Source organism: Lissotriton helveticus, chromosome 5_1 (assembly GCF_964261635.1).
Source record: "Lissotriton helveticus chromosome 5_1, aLisHel1.1, whole genome shotgun sequence".
NCBI lineage: Eukaryota > Metazoa > Chordata > Amphibia > Caudata > Salamandridae > Lissotriton > Lissotriton helveticus.
This window is the reverse complement of record NC_136065.1, coordinates 1,560,208,478-1,560,226,974: the sequence shown is the minus strand read 5'-3', so window position 1 is coordinate 1,560,226,974 and position 18,497 is coordinate 1,560,208,478. Positions and strand designations below refer to the sequence as shown.

General features: G+C 42.9%; 1 pseudogene across 2 annotated transcripts; it reads left to right on the top strand.

The window, feature by feature from the left end:
• Nucleotides 1–4,750: 4,750 nt before the first annotated feature.
• Nucleotides 4,751–17,972, top strand: LOC144755577 (serine/threonine-protein kinase 31 pseudogene; annotated as a pseudogene). 2 transcript variants are annotated; one of them, XR_013594936.1, is made up of 3 exons: nucleotides 4,751–4,914; nucleotides 14,165–14,296; nucleotides 14,703–17,972. The product of XR_013594936.1 is annotated as a serine/threonine-protein kinase 31 pseudogene, transcript variant X2 (transcript). The 2 variants fall into 2 exon arrangements; XR_013594935.1 differs by lacking the exon at nucleotides 14,165–14,296.
• The last annotated feature ends 525 nt before the right edge of the window (nucleotides 17,973–18,497 follow it).

The window sequence follows — 18,497 nt, the reverse complement described above, 5'->3', positions numbered from 1 at the left end:
TGCTGTAAAAATAGTTCAGAGTGTGCAAATAGGAGTTCAAGGCAGTGGTCTCTGCGACCCTTTTACTTACAAAGTACCTGGATTTCGTAGCAAAACCAACAAAATGTCGCAAACGAGCTGTAGCGATGATTTTCCTCACGCGAAGCCGGCGATGCTTTGAATCCTTGCCGCAAGGGAGGATGTTGTGCCGGTCTGCGGATGCGTGAGGGACAAAGCGACAAACTTCTTCACGCTAGGGCAGCGATGCTTTGAATCCTTGCCGCAAGGGGGGATGATGCGCTGAGCCTGTTGCGTGTAAGATCCTGTTGCGATGAGAAGAAATTTGTTAGGAGAACACAAGGGTCCAGAGCAATTTCAAAGATATGGTAAAATGATAGACAGACCATAATAGGCTGCTATAAGTTTGTCCATGTCCAGCCGGACGTGGAGTTTATTTATATAGAATAATCATAGAATTAATAACATCTCAATTAAGGAACAGTATTTCAGAAATGACGGGCACAATCCTGTGCTTTACTCAGGACAGAAAGCAAAGTGAAAGATAGTTTGGTAGAAAAGACGAAAAGATTTTTCAGGCAAAGGAGAAGTGAGCAAACTGGGCACTTTTAAATCAGTGTTACAAGTGTATACCAGAGTAGTACATACAGAACTTGATACAGAAATAGTTACACTGTATGGCTACTTAAAAGGTCGACGTTTCAATCCCGCGCTCTAAATTATATTGGGATCATCATCAGGACTTTACAAAATTACTATGCCTGGTTGGAACAATGATACGCCTCAGAGCTCCAGAATGGGCTTGTTTGTGACGCCGAGCGTTGTGATGGAAGTTTCAGCAACTTTTAAACTCATTGGTTAGGTTACTTCAAGTCCAATCTATCACGGGGCTCGAATTGAGGATGGGGTGTCGCTATGAGAACCAAACAGCGTGAATACCGCGGTTTTTCGGAGAAAGGTTCTCGGGTTTATACAGTGAACACAACGGGGGCACAATGGTCCCAGATCGGGGTTAGCGGTCCTTCAATGATTAGATCCGCGGTGTGGCGGAACAGTGTCCGTATGTGTCGTGCGCGCTGGCACAAGCATCCAGATGATGCGAGGAAAATGGCAGACGCACGGCGCCCGCACTGCAATGCGATGATCTATGGAAGTAGCAAGCACTTTGGGGCCCACAAGCGTGCGATGTGATGATTCTTGGTTTGCGAGCACTCGGCGGCAGCATAGCGTTGATTTTTCTAACGCTCTTCAGTTGCGGCGGCTCGCAAACGGGCGTTAGCGATGATTTCAGCACTCTCTTCTCTGGAGTAGAACTAGAGGCCCTGGAACTCACCGGGGCCTCACCTTCAGATAGAAATCCTCGCAGGGAGGAATCAGGAGGCCGGTGGGGGAGTGAGATGTGCCTGTGACTCCAGCTGGAGGCTAGCTCTCTTCTAACCCTTGGGTGATTGCTTTAGCAAAATAAAAGTTCTCTCAAAAGTCCTTTTCCCTCTTCTTCCAAGTCCAGGGGATACTACTGCAGGCCAATCCAAGAAATAGCACACAAGCACAAGGACAGTCCTCTCCTGCAGAGTCCTTCAGTGAAACGGACAGAGGTTCTCCTTGACATCCAGGAGCAATACAAAAATCAGGGGTTTGGGCACAGATATTTATACCCCAAAAGCCTTTGTTCTCAAAAGTCCCTAGTCACGGAACCCAGCCAGCACCAGTTCTGCTCAGGCCTGGAGCACTTCGTTTACCAGGCTGCATCCTTCCTTTCAGAAAGAGGGGGTCTGCCATCAGACGCACAGTAGGGGTTGGAGCCAGCATTCACCTTGCCAGGCACAGCCCTATTCAGGTCAAGGAGCTACCTCTCCCCAGTACTCAATGCAGATCGCTCTATTCAACCCAGGTCTGACTCAGCCTGCCTTGCCCCTCTAAACCCAGACAGTCAATACACATAACAACAGAGCACACTGGAAGGCTTAGGCAAGAAAATACCTACTTTCTAAAAGTGGTATTTTCAAACACAGAATATTAAAACCAACTTTGCTAAAAGGTGTATTTTATTATTCTGAGCTCAGGCATACTAAACTCGAATTTCTACCATGTTTCCTGAGTCAGTTAGGACTATAAGATGTAATAGTCAGACTACCCATTCTAGCCTATGGAGAACAGGTAGCCTTGCAGCAGTGAAAAACAAAATGGAGGGTAATTCATTACCAGGACATGCTACACATATCAAGCCATGTCCTACCTTACACACACAATGCACCTAACATATGGGTGACTGACATGATGCCAAGGGAAGGTTTAGGGGCTGGGAGGTGTGGGCACTTCACAGCCAAAATGACAGTTCTGGACTGCACACAGACACTGCAGTGGCAGGTCTGAGGTACCATTTACAAGCTGCTTCTGTGGGTGGCGCAAACCAGCGCTGCAGGCCCACCAGCAGCATTTGGGTTACTAGCCCCTGGGCACACACAGGCCACACTACTAGGGACTAACAGGTAACCCAAATAAGCCAATCAGGGATATACCAATTCACAGCTACATTTACACAGGGAGCATTCGCGCTGTGGCACTGAATGGCAGTGGCACCGCGCCCAGAGCATCTAATACCAGCAAAAACAGAGGAGACAACAGCGAAACATGGAAGGGAGACCCACACCAATGGTGCCAGGTCTCACAGTCTTCGGTATCATACCCAGCTTTCCCAAATAACCCTAAGCTGTGTGTTGTGCAATGTTTAAAAGAGTATGAGGTGAGTCCTGCTGAATTTCGTTCAGACATGAAAGGTCAACTACTAATTGCACTGCAAAATCCCTTTCGCCCTGTGACTCCAGCCACCTTGTCGACTTGGGTGCGTTGGCTCATGGGCGAAGCCGGCATTGATGTATCAAAATTTGGAGCCCACTCAGCTCTAGGGGCTACGGCACCTAAATCTTTCTCTTTAGGGGTCAACCTCACAAATATTATGAATGCAGCTGACTGGTCAACAGAGACCTCTTTTAAGTCTTTTTACTATAAGCCTATTGTTGATGTGGCATCTGTGGTGGTGGCCAAGCTTTAAATAAGCATAATCGGAGCCTCCAGTCCTGACATAGAATTAAACATTTGCAAACATTTGTGACAGGAATTTTCAATTCTATTATGGACACGGAGGCGAGGATTATCCCACCCAAACAATTTTTGCATTGTACTTGCATTGTATTTTTTGCATTGTATCTTCATACTGCATAAGTTGTTCATATGTTTTCCCTTCCCTTTCTGATTATTATGATGCAATATCAGATATGGAGATGGTGTTAGGGTTTATCCTTATCCTTTACAATTTCAGGTGCTGATAGCAAGTAGAGCATCATGGACGACATCGATGTAAGGTCTTCGTGTTATCCAAGGAGGTTACTGCATCTCGTTGGTTCAAGAACCAGGTTGAGGTTGAGGCCCGTTGGGCTGCAAGTTGTCTCTTCCAGAGGAAGTTTTTCTACCATAAGGATTGATCTTCGGGATCAAGATTATTGGTGTATGGACTTAACTATTAGATGATCATTCAAAGAAAGAGGACACTCTCACCTTAGTTAGAGCTTATATAGGAAGATACTCTATGGTTAGTAATGTGACAGTAAGGTGTTCATGGGTAATGTTTATTACTTTTTCGTTTTTATTGGCTGCTGTGAATAAACAGTAAAGAAATGAGAAGCATAATCCTCGCCTCTGTGTCCTTAATAGAATTGAAAATACTTGAGACGAATGTTTGCAAATTTTTAATTCACCTTGATGGTTATAGCATTTCATTAATGCCCTTTTGGCGACTAGCCGCAGTTAGGAAATACTATGTACATGCGGTTTCCAATTCGCAAATAGGCAATCTCTGTTTGCGATTTTCTATTTTGTGAATCACAAAATGCGATTTCTACTGTTTAGAAATCGCATTTTGCGATACCTTTGTATATAAGGAAAGGCAGTTTTGCATTTCTTAACGGCCCGAAATAGAGCTTTGGACCGTTAAGAAATGCTAAATCCTTTGTATAAAAGGGCCATAGTCTCCTGCGTGGGACTAAGAACTGAAGCATACATGCCAACAGAACCTATTTATGCGGGAGACTCCCGAATTTTAAACAACAAAACCCCCGGTTTTATTTTAGCAGTCTCCTGCCCGAAACTGCCTCTACTTCAATTTAAGTCTATGGGGAAAATATAGTCCGCGATTTTTCTTTCAAAATCTCTCCCTTTCTTATTTCTAAATGTTGGCATGTATGCTAAAGTGAACCAGGACTACAACTCATGGAATCTACTATGAAGGCAAAAAAAATGGAGCATTACATCCTCGGGAATCTGGACAAATCTGGTACTTTTATTTTATGCCCTCTTTATTTCCTTACTTGTTCCACCCCTTCACCCCATTCCCTTAGCACGCTCAGTTTGATAAGTACCTGCACTTTTTTAACATGCAACGCACTGGCAAAATAAACAAAAATCAGTTAAATAAAACCCATATTTTGCTAGCTCCATAGGAAAAGCTGTGACCTCTCCAACAAATTCGAGATAATAGGATCCATGGCTGCCTAACGGTGTTTGGTCATCGAAATATAAATTTAGCACTTAGAGTCTAATTATGAAAAGTTATTTGGTCAATGCCAACGTTTTCTTCCTCTGTGGAGACAGGTCCGCTGGAATCTCTCTTCACTATCTGAGCCCGATGCTCTGATGCGTCCCATTTGTATGTGTGTGAATTCGCCCAAGTCCCTTTTCTGTGTCGATGCCACAGACTTGCAATGGCGTCTCCATTAAAATGGCGCGGGGCAGGCCCTACACAGTGTAAGGTCCTTTGGCGGCTGGGCAGGCCCAAGTTTACGTGCGGAAGGGCGCCGTGCTCGGCACGTGACACTAAGGAGTGGGGTTTCGGTTTTCCTCTTCGTCCTTGAGTTTGTTTCGGTAAACTTATTAATTTAATAGCTGCTTACAGTGTACAGCAAGAAGTTTCGGTATGTTTGGGTGGCGCTGTGAAAGTTGTATGCCCATTGTGTGCCGCTTTTTAAGCTTAATTATAGGTAGTAAAACGGTGCAGTGCTTAGAGCTGCAGTCTTGTTTGTGTTCGCGGACATGCAGTTAAATGTTTGTAATGAAAATATACAGTAAACGATCTACTCACACCTGAGATGGGACAACTGCACAAGTCAATTTGGAATTCGGAGTTATCCACATTTTCTTTGAAGGTTCGACATTCATTTCTCTCAGTAATGCAATTGTATTTCAAGCAAATACATATCCTGGTACTTTTTCAAGAAACGTATAACACACCCGAACTTGCTCTGTACCAGGTGTGAGTAGCTCATCTAGTCTCTGTTTGCTCCTGCTTCTATTTATTTTGGTATTCCAAAGAGCTAAAAGTACGACATTACAAACTTGAAACAATGCATCGTGATTTGCTAACAAAAGGCACAGAATACCTTAAGTTCTCTTTATATACATGGATTGATTTCTGTTTGTGCACAGCTCCTAAGTTTTCAGATTGCTTATGTGTGACATTTCCATGAACTCAGTGTGCTTATGATGACATTCCATAGCCAAAAGAGTGACGTTTCGAGTGACATGTTAACACGAGTAAACCAAAGTATGATGAAGTCTATGTAAACGGATAAATATCACAAATTGCCTCCTGTTGTTCAATGTAAGATCTAGAAAAGACCTTGAAGCTTCTCAAACATTCCTGAAATGGAAGGGCACTAACCTAATTTCCCTTTCTAACATGATTTTATACTGTAAACCAATCTGTCACTGTCTGAGGATAGTGACTACACCTTGAGATCTTTACTGAGAGGGTAGTGAATGTGGAATCCACAGCCTCTCACAATAAGGATATTCATAGCACCCAGAAGCCCTTTCAGAGGGGGGCAGCTACAGAAACTGAGGCACATTTCCCAGCCTCAGACGCTACTGCCACAGCGCACCTTGAGGTCTTCATTGAGGAGGCAGAGAGTGAACACAGTCAGCTGCCACTTTCACTGAGGACCATCACTGTACCCTGAAGGCTTATTTAACTAATTTGGTTTCTGTTTACCGTGCACCATATTGTTGGGTCAGTGCCCCAAGAAATGCAAATGGGACCCATGTACCTTCTGAGACCTTTACTCACAAGTGGTCACTGAGCATCACCGCCTGCTGGCAGTTCATTGATACTCTATGCTGCCCTCCTCACTCTGCGCCACCAGTCTCCTACCCACAATTTCCCTTCTAGTCATGCTCATATTAATACTGAGTCTAAATGAATATGCTGCACATGCTGAGAGTTAGTCACTGATGGAACTCTCACTGAATTACAGCAAGCTACAATAATTAAATGTAACTTCTGCACAGAGATGTGAGCCACTGAAGGCTTGGGCCAAGCTCGAACAAGATGCATGGCTCTGGCTCAGTACATGGTTCACCTGCACCCTGAAGCCCAAAACGAACTGTGAGTGGCTCCTGCCTGCAATTCACGTTTTAACTCCATGCACTAAGAATTAAAGACAAAACAATAACATTCTATGTAAAATAGGGGAGAGAAAGGGTACCCACTTAGTGACTGAAAAATTTAATGTGAAACAAGAAAAGCTGGGATCAATCCCGGCTTCCCCGCTTGACCAAATTGTGTGGTCTTAAGCAAATATTTTATTTCACTGAACCTCCTTTTTTCTTCTTTATCACATATGAGAACTCCTTCAAATATGTGATTTCAGGACATGCGTTGTACAAAAAAACTCTTGTGTTTGATTTATTCGAATATAATGTTGCTCTATGTATAATAGGAATCTAAGCCACACGTATGGTGCACATGACAAGTCCCCTATGCAAGTGTGGGTCATTTGTGACTGCAGGTAACTAAACTCCACAAAGCATCCTAGGATTGTAACAGCCAGCCTGGAGACAGAGCACAGGCTCCTCTTTTGCCCCAAGGCTAAAGGAGGCTGAAATGGTTATGAATTCCCGCAGCCAGTGCCATGCAGGAATAAAGTGACAGAGAGGCTGTGCCCAAACAACAGCCAACACTAAATGTGTAATGACAAAGTGTCAGCATATCCATGACAACTTCACCTTTTCTCGACACAGCAGGCTGCCTGTATTCCCAGGAACTGTAGAATGACAGCTCACACAGGGAAACACAGAACAGTGCTGAGAGACTCTCAAGCAATTCCGAGGGGCAGAGAGGAGCTGTAAATGTGTGAAAAACATTTCAGTGTAGTGATGCATTAACCAACATTGACAAGCATTAGTCAGACCTGTCATGCCTAGCACTTGGCAGGACTTTTAGGCCTTTTCTTTGTGTCGTGTGGCAGTCAAAAAATATTGGGCTGCTTCAGGCCACAGTGGTGTTCCACTCCAGCAAGAGACTCTCTTTGGGTTCTCTCAGGACGAGAAATCTAGGTGCTCTCTCAGAGGTTGAAAGGCTTTGTTTCTTATAGTGCAGTATAACATAGTAGATAACACTGGAGCTTAATCCTGACTTCTGCAGTAATCCTGATTAAGGGCTAGAGGAGAGTTTGCACCATAATTGGAATTACAAGAAGTGCTCCAAGAGCATATTTTGACACACAAAAACCTGCTTAAATTTGTGCTATTGAAAAGTCACAAGACCTCAGGTTTTGCAGGGCGGGGGAAACATGAATAACATGACCTTCGGACACCAAACAGCTAAACTGTCTGCAACATGCTATGGCATTATGAGGATGCTTCATAAAGTTCTTCCTCTCCTCCAGTTTCTCGCAAGAAGGATAATGGTCCAGGATCTGATTCTTTCAAGCATGGACTACGGGAATGCCATTTATCTAGGAGCTCCTAAGGCCACTACAACTAGACTACAGATCATTCGGAACTGCGCAGCCCGTTTGCTTCTAGGCCTCCCATATCGGCAATGGGCTAAGCCTACCTTGAGATCACTACACTGGCTACCAATAGTGGAGAGAATCAAATTCAAAGGACCAACAGATAACAACACCAACAGAGGACTCCGGAGAAAATCCTTGTTTTATCCACCACTTCAAGCATGGCACACAAAGTACTGGCTTTTCAACAGGCTGTAGTACGGGAAATAGATCTCCTGTATCAGGAAACCCTGCAAGAATTTCACCTTTCAATAGTAGAGTAAAGAACGCTTTCTGAATTGTCAAACATGGACTCCATTGTAATAAAACCCACGGACAAAGGGGAAGCAATTTCTGGTCATGCCCAAGGATCTTTACAGAGAAGAATGTTTAAAACTACTCCACAACACCAGGAGCTATGAAAGACTAGAAAGAGACCCAACAAGAGACATTGTGGAAGACATCAAATATATGGTAAAGTCAGTAGAATAAATTCGCTGGATAGCCATACATGGGGCTGATTTCCTATGTGAAAAACACCCCAGATTGCTGTATTTTTATATTCTCCCAAAAGTACTCAAAGGCAGGCATCTGCCACCCGGTAGGCTGATTGTTTTACGTATAGTATCAGCACGAGAACCCCTATCAAAATTTGCAGACCATTTCCTGAGACCACTTGTAATGAAGATGCTGCCTACAGTAAAGATACTAAAGACACCCTGGACACACTGGTTGACATACTGTTCGATCCTGAGGCAGAGATACTGGTCACTATGGATGTGAAGGCCTTATCTACTAGCATTCCTCAGAAGGAATTGCTCAGAGTGATCAAGACACCACACAAGGATGCATGCGACTCCATAACTCCGGTGGGCTTCTTGTTGAACAGCACACATATGCCGCCCACAAGAAATTACTTTGGGTTCTACTGGCAAAAACACAGAACCTCTATGGGCAGTACTTTTGCTCCAAATATAGCCTGCCTGTACGTACACAACTTTGAAATGGTGCTTGTGATGAATTTCTTAAACCCTTTCATCTCTAAAATTAGGATGGGAGAATGTTTCATAGATTATTTTTTTTATCATTTGGAGAGTTACTGAGACCCAGATGCAGGACTTCATAAACTGGATTAATAACAGAAACAACCACCAAAATGTCCCTGTCTCTGCAAGCATTGATGAAAAATCATTCTTGCCCTTCAAGATTATGGCAGGGAAGAACACCCTGGAGAGTGAGGTCCTTTACAAAGCAACAGATTGAAACAGCCTCCTGAGGTATGATAGTTTTCATCCCTAGTCACTAAAAGAAAATCTACTGAGTGGCTAATTCCCACGCCTGAATAGAAATTGTACTGAGAAACAGATTACAACAAGCATTGAAAATGCAATAGGTCTCGCAGCATTAGAGTTAGTGCTTTTAGAATTGTTTATGGTTTTTTTTGAAAATCTTTAGCATTTTTGTTTCCTGTAGCCAATGCTAAAGAATTTCAAAAAAAAAAAGCCATAAACATTTCTAAAAGCTCTGAAATGCAGTCTGAAATGCTGGATATATATTCAGTACAGATACACTGGGCTGGGGGTGGAAATGTCAACGAATGGCCCCGTCTTTAAATAGCACTTAACCCATCTGACTATTTGGGTTTCTGCACACACACACTGTCTCTCGTCTTTGTTTGAAATGTTTTAAAAATGTTAGTTATTTAAAATTATCGTGTTTTAAGTACCCCTTACAATCTGCACTATGCTCCTTTTCCACTGCCTCTTAAACTGCCCTTCGGCACTGCCTTCCTTATTACATATTTAACATGTTATGCCAGCATAGTTGTCGGAAAACCTGGAACTCACACCACCTAATTTTACTGACCAAGCTACACCCCTGCACCACCCTTCATTGCAGAGAGGAGGTTCAGTTTTATTGTCCCGCAGGGAAACATAACAAACTGCATGCTTTTGGAAAACATGCTGCATAACTCTTATTCCTGCATGAGCAATTGTTGTCCTTTCTCCGACACACAAGCCTAGGTGGCCGCTTCCGAGCTAAGAAGTGTGTTTTCGAGGTTATACAGTAGTCTGTAAAGATGATGGTTATATATACCGTAAGTGCTGGATATGTGTTATGTTCAATAATTGGGCCTGATTAGAGTTGTGCGGTAAATTCTGACCTATGTGTAAACTCCTGTTTACACACAGGTAGGAATTATGAGTTATGAGATATTTAGTTTAGCACATCCAATAATGACCTCAAATTGTATTGCATTTTGGCAGATGCAACCTGCCAAATGTAGCGGGAGGAGAGGGACCAGATGAAAGAATGTTTACACCGAAATTCGCATGTTATTCCCCAACAACTCGCTCAATCGATAACGAGCCCCGTGGTACCTTTATTTATCATGTGCGGTAAATAATACCTAAGCTCGAAATGAGGGCATCGGGTGTATGGCCCACGATATACCTACCATGTGCAGGAGGCACGGGGTGAGGAAAACCTCAATATAACACCTCGTGGCACAAGTAGGACACGCAATGAGAGCATTAACGAAAAATGTCAGAGGAAGTGAGAGCGTGCTCGGAAAAATGTACAGAATTCTGACAAAGGCGTTGCGAGACGGTGTGGGTTTGTTGGCGGCGTCAGAAGCCGCGAAGGAACAAAAGGCGCCTCGGGCTTAGCGGGGCGCGCGCTAGAAGGGCCAGGTGTTTCCTGAGATTGTATGACTTTCTCCAAGCCAACCCAAACAACTCATGTTTCCATTCTGTATTGTTTTCTCGCTAACCAATTGTAAAGAGCCTGCCGTCTCCGTGTTTCTAGGCAGAAAGGAAAGCCTGCAGAGGCCGCCCACAGCGGGCGCCGGACCAACCCACGGGGCTGTCACACCCACGCAAGGGTCTACGTCAGGCTGCAAGTGTTTGGGTGAACAAGCATGTTTGTGTGCATCTGAATATGCATGTGTAGTTCATGTACATTTCTGCGATAGACCAATTACCATGGAACACCGTTGAATCTAGAAATGCAGTGTTACATTACCTGTTTGGTGTGGTGTATTACTTTATACGGGCATCAGCAAGGCGAGTTGAATGGAAGGGGTGAATGGTGGATTTGAAGGGAATTTCAAGTGCTAAATGAAATGTAAAATGATCTGCTTTACTTCAAAGACTGAAATGTATTTATTTATTATTTATTCCAAGGTTTTATAGAGCACGAACAATTAATTAATTAAATACAGCTGGAGGGAAGAGAGGGGAGGGGGGAGGAGAAATGCGACACGGCGGGAAGGGGCAGGCAGGATGACTCAGGGGAGGGGGCGGAGCGGGGCAGAGCGGCATGTGGGTGTGAAGAAGCCGGGCCTTTGAAGTGAAGCTAAGCTTCACTTCAAAGGTGTCGGAGGAATGCGGGCGGCTGTGCACGCGCTTTTAAGCTCAATGCACATGCGCATTGAGCTTAAAAGTCACGGGCACTGCAAGGAATCGCCACGATTCCTTGCAAGTTAGATAAAGAGTAGATGAGCCCCTATAGTCTCGCTTGCTCGATGCGCATGCGCATCGACAGGCGAGACCTAAAAAGCATACAGCAAGCTAGCTGAGAACATGAAAGAAAAAGTATATCCAGAGAAAGTGGTACAGAAAGCAACCGAACGAGCATTAAATAACCCTGGAGAACAATTACTTGCAACTTACAGTAAAACTGCAAAAGATTGCCTTATGTCACCATATACTAAGTCCACGCTAATAAAACGAACAAAATCATTTACAGACACTGGAAGATACTGGTGTCAGGACCACTAAAATGCAAAAAGCCTGTATTCTCATTTAGACATGGATAACCAATTACAGATATGATAGTAGACATGAGACCTAAGGTCACTAAAGTCAAGCCATCTTCAAGACCAATGCTGAGACTTCCAGCACTCACTGGGAGTTTTCTCTGCAGACGTTGCAATGTTTGTCCTTTGACTAGAAATGCCAAAGAATTGGATTTAGGTGTAAGTACCACCTGGATTCTCAAAAAACACACTAATTGTGACTCTAACAATGTCATTTACACCGTGATCCGTGCCTGTAAACTTAAAAGTGTTGGTATGACAGCAAGAAATTAGAGTCGTACATTACGGAATAATTTTATGTAATCATTTTTCAATGTATTGTTCTGAGAGACACGGTGTGAGACAGTACAAGTACAATAGGATTGATGACTACATTAAAAAACCTTTGGGGCTTATTAGCCAGAACATAGTCACCAAAAGAGTGAGGCCAAAAAGATTGTGCAATGAATATTAGGAGACTAATCCCAGTCTTCTACCCTAAAAAAGGGGTTAAATCAACACACCAATCAAATGAGAATGTTTGAGGGTGACTAGGAAAAAAGAATACGAGTGTTCCACACTTGCCTGACCATCTTTTGCTGAGTTGCAGTGAAACATAGTCACTCACCACTGTTGACACAATTTTGTTTGATTTGCCGCATCCATTGCTTCCAGGGTTCTATTGAGACTCACACTGAGCAAGGAACAAGAAAAGTAACATTTGTTGTTTTAATTGTTTTGACATTATGTTCCCCTGCAGGTTAAAACGTGCAAGATCAGGTATTATAGCCTTATGCCTCATGTAATTACATGGTATGAATATATTCTAGGCAGAGATTTCTTGGAGCCCTGATGGAGGCTTTTAAACTGTTGGGTGCAGCTTGAAAGGCCGAAACATGTTGGCAGAATTATAAGGATGTTTGAATCATTGCTATTCAATTAACGTCTGCTTTTTGCTTTTTAATCATATCCGGGGTACCAACTTAAAAAAGGGGAATTCCTTTGGATTTACCGAGAGTTATTTTAACTTCAAAAGCATCTGGGAGGGGTGTGGCTTGAGCTGCTTGGAGGCAATGGCATAGCGTGGAGCTCCTGCGCCCGAGGTCTTCTTGATGTAATTTATCCAGCTCCCTCTCAGATTCCAAGGGCTGTGGTGAGGTCCCTGAGCTGGTTGGAGCATCATGAAGGCTCTGGATCGGGGCTCTGGGACTAGAGGAGCAGAATCTACTCTCTGAACGGCAAGATGGCGCCGCCATTGGCTGTGGACCGAGCCATGGCGGTGAGAGGCACTGCGAGGCTGCAGATGCGGCCTTGGATGGAGTAAGGGTGCTCGACAGGCTGATGCGCCTGCCTTCCTGTGGGTGCTCAACCGCTGGGTAGCTCCCCTCTTTTTCCTTCGCATGGAGAGGATCTGGGTCGAGTTGACGGTGATGGAGGGCCCCGGGAGATCTCGACCACAGCAGCACCTCCAGAGCTCTGAGACCTAAAGAGAGTGACCTGGGTGGTGGGGGAGCCTTCTGAAGACACTTATTCGGCCACCCCAGGATTGCGGAACCTGCACACCTCTGTGGCGACAGCCCTGTAGAGACCTGGACGCAGTCGCAGTGTGCCCGGTGACTGTAGCACCAAGTATACAGTGACGGTGAGCCGAGCGACTAGGGCCTCTAGAGTTTGAGTGCATTGGAGGCTCCGGGGCACCCTCTCCCTTTCTCCCCCCATGCATAAAAACTGAAATAGACTGATTAACGCCTGAACCAAATGGAGGGCCCTGGGGGATGGTGAACTGCGTACAAGAAAAAAATTGGTGGTGCAGGGGGGAGAACAGTGGACATGCTCCCCCCTCACTAAGTTGGTTCTCGTGGGACAAATAGTGAAAGGATATGTTTTGTAGAGGGCTGGGTGGGTACTGTCACTAGACTTTGACCTAGCGACCCTAAATTGTGTAGGGCGACTATACCCCTATCTTCTGGGGGCCCTCAGTAGTACTAACCCAGGGTCATCCCACTGGGCTTAGAAGCCATATTGGTAGCAATTATGTGATATTTGTTAGAACCATGAGCTTCATTCTCATGTTCTTACAAAGTATATTCAGCTTAGGTACCCTTTGTTGCATCTCATATTGTTCCACAACCCTATCAGTCATTTTAAGGATATCTTATATTTGAACTTTATTAAATTGTATTTTGGGTATCTGGACATTGGAATGTACATATCCCACTGCCTGCCCAGGAGTGTGAGGTGTGAGACTTTTTCACTGGGACGTTTGTCAGTCAGCAATTTCTGGCCATTACCTTTTAGGGGGTAATGTTGTTTACCACTATTAATCCACTTGACTTCCTTAGGGTTTGCAAGGAGGAGCTGTCAATTCTTATTCCAGGAGGCGGTGGGACTTAGACACTCAGAATGCAATATTACTCAGTATATAATACTCAATAACTTCAGTGTCTTGCCAGGGATAGGAGAGTCTTAAACGAATGCTGTAATACAATACAATACTCATATCTTTCATTTGGCCACCGACATATGCATGTTTTGTTTTCCCCAGGAATATTAAAAGCTGCCTAGTGATCCCATGTTGCGTAACTTCTTGAGACTGGTCTGATGCTTTCACTAATACCTTTCTAGGACTGGTAGCTTCACTTTTCTCATCCTACGTGTGGCCTACAAGAACTATTAGGTAAAGTGCTGTTATAAAAAAAACAATACAGGTTGAATGTACTTTATTGACATGACTATATTTACAGTTATTTCTAAAGCTTTGCTCTATTTAGTGTTTCTTTCACATACTTGAAACAAACTTTACATATTAAGGTACTCATCAAGTTGTAATTATGTAGGGTCCATATACTCTTTAAAACCCCCTTGGTTCTGGCAGTTTCATCACAGGAATTCATATTGTTTCATATTCTGTAGTTTCATATTGAATGTAATAATTACCGTTTATGTTTTATGCAATTTCATTAAACTATATTCTTGAAGTATACTAACAAAATATTTCATGAAAGCTGTGTAGTCTCAAATAGCGTGATACATCGTTGGGCTTATGTTTTGCTGATCCTTGATCCCTCTTTTGCATCAAATAGGTATCAGAATCCGGCAACACCGCATACTCTGAAAAATCTATCACCATGGAGGGGGACGCTACCAACTGGAGATGTGAGGAGGTATTTGTCAGTCACGTGGAGGATGCCATCACCTTCTGGGCTCAATGCATTGACAGAGGTCATGAGATCGCCAAGTTATCCGATCATCTAGCCAAGATCTGCCCCTTGAGCAATGTTGTTTTCAGTAATCCTGATATGGGCAGGATTTATGGTGGATTGTTTTCATTTGACAACACTTGGTACAGATGCAGATTACAAAATGTAAGAAACAAAGAAAGCTGGCAGGTAACCTACGTTGATTACGGAAACTCTGAAATGCTGAACAGGTCAAGCATTGTTGAACTCCCAAACGAATTGCAGTTCCCAAGCTTAGCGAAAAAATACAGACTGTGGGGCTTGCATCTGTTTGACCCTGATATCTCCATGTCAGAACGGGGTACAGCATTTTTAATCAGTATGATTAATGAAAAGCAGGTAACAGTTCGACACAAATTGACAAACAAGGATAACACTGTTGTTGTTCAAGCCAAATACGGCAATCTTGATATTGGTGAAGAGGTTTTGAAAAAGGGATTTGCTTTGCCCTGCAAATATCCACCCAGCTTTAAACATACTGAAGATAGCAAAATGCCCATACATTTGTCTCACCTGAAGCTTCAAATGCCGACACCATGTTCTAGCAGACGAGTTGAAAAAGGTCCTTTAAGCAATCACAATGGTAAGCTAAAACCTAATAGGCAGCAATGCCTTTCTATTAGGCAGAAACCTTCCTTGGAAAATAATGAAAATAATTCTAGAAATAATGCAGTTCTTATAAAAACATCACCTGTCTCTGTTCCAAGTTTTGCTACTTTAAACAACAATAAACTAATGGTAAGTGAAGAATATAAAAATATAAAATATGAGTTGGATTTTTGCCCTACGAATTGCCAATCTTTAGAATCTCAAGTTGTGTCCCTTAACCCCAAAGAAAATAAAGAAAAAGTGATTGCTGAGAAATGTTGCCGACATCTAGAAATACGCTTGCAGACAGCTGTTGGGGATAAGCTGCGAAGTTTATCTGCCAAGATCGCATTAGTTAAAAAAGCAAGGCACAACAATATGGCTGTTCATCTTGGAGAGGATCTCTCTGAGGCAATAAGAGTTGTTTCTGAAAATAATATTACTGCTACACCCTCCTTAAAAATACTTGAAGAAAGTTGGGAAAAATACAATCAAGCACAGCACAAGATTCAGTTGTGTAATAATATGGTTACAGTGCATCACTTAACTGATGAGCGCAACGAGGCTCAGCAGAGTCTGTTTACAACAGTGCAAGCATTTATTCTGGAAGTTGATGTGATAGCCCTCACTGAGCGCACACACACCTTAGAGGAACTATTGTGCTCTCTAGAAGCTGTGTACGGTAAAGCCACAGAAATGAACACTTCCGATAAAGTTTTCTGTGAATTCTATGACTGGAAACAAGCAAAACTGGAAACATTCAGAAGGGTCCTAAGAGATACTGAGGATTCTATGCAAGTGCTATTCCAGTGGTTTAGTGACCTCAGAGAGATTTTTGACCTCACGTCTGCAGTATCTTTAAGTTCCGAAGAAGGTGTGGGTGACATTGATGCGCTCCTCAACAAAGTCGAGTCAGATGTTGGCAAGGAACTAGACTTCTCTACAGCGGTGCAAAATGAAGCAGACACGAAAATAATAGTCTGTGCTTACAACAAACTTATAAATATGATCCATCAGGAAAAGCAGTATATTAAATTGGTGCTGAAAAGACATGAAGACTGTGTCAGGTTTAAAAATCAGATAGCTGAATGGCTTCATGAAAGCCCTAATGTTGACCAGTTACTGAAAATTAAGAAGAACCTGAAAAGTATAAAGGCTCAGTTAAGGTGCCGAACAATTGAGCAAAGAAATTTGGAAGAATCTGACAATGTCAACAAATCTGATGTTAGAAGGATAAAAGAACATATAGCTGAACTGAGACAAAAAACATTTGAAATAATGTGCCAGGAACAGAATGAGTATGAGAAGCTTAGTGACTTGGTTAAAAATTATTTCCCTGAGTTACCACTGCTTTACCCGGAAGCCGGAATTATAAACTATATCAATTCTGGGGGACTCTTGTGGATTAGTCTTGAACGTGAGCTTTTAGATGCGGAACCACTGAAAGAACTAAGCAACAGGAGGCCTGTTGTCTGTGCTGACTTCCAAGGTCAGAAGGTTCTAATTAAGGGATTTTGTGTAGGGTTTGATACTGAAAAAAAGCTGATAAAGACAGCAGCCAAGTACCATATGGCCTGGGCCGAATCGAAGGAGAAATCAGGTTTGTTACCTTTGCTGTCCCTTTTCTTCGGCAAGTCTGATCCCATGGCCTATTTGATGGTACCATTTTGTTCCGGGGAAAGTTTAGGAGAGGTTCAGGCAAATCAGCCTTTAACGCCAGTAGAAGCTGCAAATGTGATGAAAGGGGTGGCTTGTGGCTTGCAGACTCTACACAAAGTGAACATTGTGCACGGATCAGTGCATCAGAACAATGTATTTGCTGTAAATCGTAAGAAAGGAATACTTGGGGACTTTGATTTCACTAAAACAGAGGAACAGCGCAATCTGTCTAACTCAGTTGGCTGGTTGACTTTAACAGCGCCAGAAGTTAAAGCTGGACAGCAGGCTTCCCTTTCTTCTGATATGTATTCATATGGTTGTCTCCTATTGTGGCTGTCTCAGGGAGAACATTTGAAAACAAAGCCTGATGGAACGCCTGACATCAGTCAGCTTCATATGGACATCAAGCTTAAGCAGCTGCTTTTAAGGTTGGTATCTGCTACTGAAAGAATGACAGCTGGACAGGTAATTGAAGATGAATATTTTGAGATACAGAGAGGCTTAACCAGTTTCTGCCCCCAAAAGACCAATGCATGAATTATAAGCTGATGAGAGAAAAAAGTATGCATGTAATCTATATTTAGGTTCACGAAATTCGTTGTTGCCAGTTGCAAGTAAAGAATAAGCAATCCGATCGAAAGCAACAATCTTGTCCTTGTATAAGTGTTTTTGCTATTATTTGAAGTTTAACTTAAATTTCGTAATCCTAATAATTCTCCGAAATAGTTGACTAAGACCATAGTTTTATGACACAGATTTGTGGTTCACAAAAGTTATTCAAGGCAAGGCTTGAAGCCATGTGGTTGCCAATGTGTAAGTACGTTTTCAAAATAAACATTTAGCATTTGGCAGTTATTTTTCATGCAATTGTAGTTTCTCTGTCTACTTTTATTTTGTGACGGTACTCTTAACATCAATTGAGTGGTACGTGCTCTATGAGTAAAACATTCATCATAACTGGTCTACATTTACGTTGTGAAAGTTGAGAGTATTTAGAAAGGTTCTGTTTATCCACATAGATTTTGATACATCCAACTTTAAATAATTGATATTATTAAAGGATAAGAGACTCTACATGTAATAACGAAGAAACGTTGGCCTTTGGCGTGAAGAGCGAGCACTTCCACATCACAGACTGTGGTGTGGTTTAATTGCGGACAGAAAACGATAAAGACATTCCTTACGTCAGGTGGATATCTGTAGTAAAGGTTGAGTCTTGAGTTGCCCAAAGTCCTGAAGATGCCTGGAGTAATGAGAGGCTGAAATGCGTCGACTGTTTGTTCATGGCACCAATACAAGAGAGTTGATATCGAACATATGAAATTACAAGAAAGGAGCTAGACATAAAGGAAGGATAAAATGATTAGACCTTCATAAGCGCCATTATATGTG